This window comes from Myotis brandtii, unplaced genomic scaffold (genome assembly GCF_000412655.1).
Source record: "Myotis brandtii unplaced genomic scaffold, ASM41265v1 scaffold374, whole genome shotgun sequence".
NCBI lineage: Eukaryota > Metazoa > Chordata > Mammalia > Chiroptera > Vespertilionidae > Myotis > Myotis brandtii.
The window spans coordinates 6,535,345-6,539,837 of record NW_005364372.1 but is presented as its reverse complement, the minus strand read 5'-3'; the positions used below and the strand labels follow the sequence as shown (position 1 = coordinate 6,539,837).

General features: G+C 32.4%; 1 protein-coding gene across 1 annotated transcript in view; it reads right to left on the bottom strand.

Moving 5' to 3' along the window:
- AGMO (alkylglycerol monooxygenase) overlaps nucleotides 1-4,493 on the bottom strand; it is a 269,591-nt gene that overhangs the window by 1,134 nt on the left and 263,964 nt on the right. The window lies entirely within an intron of this gene.

The window sequence follows — 4,493 nt, the reverse complement described above, 5'->3', positions numbered from 1 at the left end:
TTTCTCTCTCATCAATGTTTCTAACTCTCTATCCCTCTCCCTTCCTCTCTGTAAAAAATCAATAAAATATATTTAAAAAAAAAGAATTCATGGTTGTAGAACTTTTCACAATGAATAATCAAAATGCCACAATGAATGAATTTTACTTGAGGTAAAATCCAAGCACTAGTCAAATTCTTTACATCATCAGATCTTTCCTAAGCTAACTCTTTCTCTTACAATTACATATGTACCAAAGCTATAGGATTGCTTATATGATGATCATTTTTGGCGTTACTAGTATGATAATGTAAAAGAATGATGCCCAAACAGCAAGGTTAATTAAATAATTGTGTAAGAGTTTCCCCATCTTTTTTTTTTGTGTGTGTGTGTGTGCAAACTTCCTCTCCAAACTATTAAAATATGACCAGTTGCCTCTTCCCAGGAAGAAGATCACTATTTCTGAAAGATCCGTAAAATATACAAAGGAGCACATTTAAGTAATAAGATGGAGGCATGGGAAACCTTCTGGAGTGATGGACTGAAGTGAAGTCAAGGCCATTAACTGAGGCCAGCCATTAATTCACAGAAAAAACTCTGAATTGTGTTAATTTTTCTATTAAAGACTGAACATGGAAAACAACAACAAAAAGATCCTCCTAAACATTGATATTTAGATTTTATGGGTCGATTGTTCAGTTTCATGTGAACTGTCTTGATCTTTCTAGAGAACCATTATCCTTTACATTCTAATGAGTGTTTTCTTCAAATACATGCATTCCTTTCAGCCTATAACATCTACAATATGAAAAAAAAAATACCCAAATAACATCAACAATTATATTGAAGCAGAAGTCAAGAATAATATTAACATTTTGGCGTTACCTCAGAAATCAAATACAATATATTTAAAGTCTGGTTTTGATTTTGTTTCTTTTGACTGTAATTCAAGAGAAATGACCTCATGGGATTCTTATGATGGTTCCAGGTAGAATAATACCAGGATTGAAGGGTATTTGTGAAAGGCCTTAGATTATGCAATGAATTACATTTGTCTATGATGATGGGTTAATATTGACAGAGAGATAGCTGAGAAGACAACTTTCAAGTGAGAGATAAATATGTAACATCAGGATAAATAGTTTAGTTTGGATCCATAATAATCCTTAAGCAATTAATGGGTACCTTGTGTTGTATAGGGTCCTGAAATCTGAAATATATCTGACAATAGGAGTTTTTATTGGTTTTGAATCTAGTGCCTAGGATCATAATTATTCATAATTATTATTTCCATGAGTGAAGGTTGGGGAGAACAATTTCAGTGAAACCTCTAAAACTGTATGTAAAATCTTGTGAATATGTCATAATTCTTCCCTTCCTCAATTCCTACCCCTTAGCTGATCCAGTTTCACCTGAGGTTCCAGAAATATTAATAATTTCTGATATAGCGAGAGAGTGAAAAAGATTACAATACCAGTTCATGCCTTTGTTATTAATCAAGCATTTTACAACTAAATCTTTTCCCTTTTGAAACTATAATCAATCTCTGGCGGGGTAGCTCAGTTGGTTAGAGCATCTTCGTGATACACCAAAGCTGTGGGTTTGATCCCCAGTCAGGCACACAGAAGAATCAACCAATCAATTCATAAATAGGTGGAACAACAAATCTCTCTCTCTCTCTCTCTCAAATAAATAAATAAATAGGAAAAATAAACTGTAATCAAGTCCTATTTACTTATGGAACATTCCTAACAAACACAAAGATCTTGTCCTTTCCAATTTTATAAAATGCTTTTAGAGTCTTACCAAAAATTCAATATTGCACATTTTGCAGTCTTATTTCATTTATCTGTGTTGTTGTTGTTTTCTAGGCCCTTATGTTTTATCCCTCAAAGTGATGAGGGGATAAAAGCTGATGAATCACAGCGTCAGATTCAGATTCAAATTAATGGTTAGGCTAGGCATTGTCATAGGTACCTTTTACAAGATTGTGATGTTTAATTCTCATAAGAAACCATGAAGAATTGGTATCCAGTTTGCGGATGAGGCAATGGGAACTCAGAATTTATGTGGTTTACCAAGAAATCACAAACTACAAAATTGCAGAGCTGAGACGATGTTTTTCATTTATTTAGTGTCCCCCCCCCCACCCCCCAGAAAATCTAACTGCACATCCTTGGAAGTCAGGTCAATGAATATGAACATCAATAGTGAATTCATTTCCTCTTTTTTAGTCATCACCTGCACTTGCCTGGTGATTTTTGAGTCAGAAAATGCTAGGTTTCTGAGACCTTTTCACAATCAATATTTTAAGCATAAATGGAGTTCTTATATATAATGAAGTCCAGATTGGCACAGGAGCATAGAAATTACACGCAATGAATATGTCCTACTCAAAATATGTATAACTCTGAAATATTAACCCAGTTCCATTAGAAAATAAGTAGGAAAAAACCAGATTTACTTTTATATTTTTGAATATATGTCTTTGTGTGCACAATCTAAATACATTATTTATATAAAATTTTAAGCTATAAAATTATTTAATGTGTATTCAATATAACCACTTGATTATAATAGTTATTCCATTTTAAATTTTCCCTCATCCAATCTTTCTCTTAATTTTCATATCAAGCTGTTATTTTAGCTCTTCATAGTTGATGATTAAATATATCACTTGCGGTCCATTCATTAACACATGTCTCATTCAACTATTTGTTAAATGAAGATAGGAGAATTATTACTCACACTAGTAGCATAAGAAAAAATGGCAACCATAGTTTTTTGCAAAATTCTTCTCTAGTCTACAGATACTATGTTTCTGGATATGTACAAACTCAACAAACACTTATTTTAGCCTAAATCTGAGCAAGTCCCATGATTTTAACACCTGGACCCAAAATATGTCAAGCCCTCGTTGTGCTAACACATCATTAATGGCCCTCATCTTCAGGCTATTTCCTTGACTTCCTAGGGCCCTCGACTCTGATGACTGAACTTTGGCCTGCACAGATGCTCTCCACGTTTCCTCCACCCCTTTCCGAAAAGTTCATCAATTGGCAGGTGGCTAATCTGAGTCACTAATCTACACTAAAACCCAGTGGGAACTGATGTATGATTCTGCTGGTCCTCCCCATTTAAAAAAAAAATGGCTCCACGTATGAGCAAGTCAGGCATCTCATCTTAAATGAAAGAGAAAGTATAAGAATGTGTGCATGTAACCCCTCTACAAACTGCTACCCCGCAAATCACAAAGTTATACCTATGTCCATATGTCTCTTGGTTTAAATCCACCTACTGTATATATTAATAAATGACCTGGTGAGCAAAGACAACTAAATATCACCTTGGGAAGTGGACAAATTTTCATTAGAACTAGCTAGCAACATCTCACTTCTCAAAGCATTTAACCATTGGCTAAACATGTGAATAAAATGAAAGCTGTAACGTACCCTAAAGAGAAATAAAATTTCTAAAATAGTTCAAATTTATGTTTATTCCCAAACATGTATTTATTTTTACAAATATGTATTGACATAGAAAACAGTCACTGAGATGTAATATCTCATATAATTATATACCTATTCTTAGTGGTAACATAATTATAACTAACCTGTTCATTCAAATTTTTAAATCACTAAAATGTTGAATGAACAAGTTAGAGAAATTAAATCACTTTGTAAATAATGGGTAAAATTGCTTGCTAAATTCTATCTTGCCAAGGATGAAACTTAAAAATATTTTAAATATAAAATAGAATTTTTGTGAAGATTTGAAACTTAATGACTTTCAAATAATTAAAAAAATACATTACCATTTATGTGGCTGTGTCAATAATTCTCCTGGAATGAATATCTCTTTTTGTATCCCTAACAAATAATAAGTTGTCTATAAATAGAAGAGTAGATTTTTACCTAAAAAGTATTTCTCTGACATTGATGAAGTTCATAAAATACCAGTTAATTGCATATTTAACGGTAGTTTAACAGTAACAATTTTGATGGAAATACATTAAACATACAGAAGCTTTTATGAAATTATTTGGAGAAAAAAAAGCAACTCATTCTTAAATATACTATTAAACACAATATACTGTGTTTTTTTGAGATGACCATTATCTGTTGTACAGATAAGAGCTTAATCAGAGATCAAACTTGAATTGTTAGAAAATATCTCTATTTCCTATTAATACAAGAGAACAAATGAACACAAACAGAATTAGAGTAGAAATTGAACTCAAATATACTGAAGGTTCTTTTGAAATGAAAACATTAGGAAGATATTAGGTAATGACAGATTCCCCTCTCCCGCCCAGAACTTTCTAAGAATACAATTTGACAAATGCCAACTCAAAAGAAATAGAGAATTATTCTTCCAATTATCCTATATATGACTAAAATACTGACATGCACATGCAGACAAACAAACAGCAGGGTTAAAATAAAGAACTTAGAGACACTGCACCTCTTACTGGGAAGTTTTGTGTCTTCTCTCTCTGTTTATTTCTATACCCT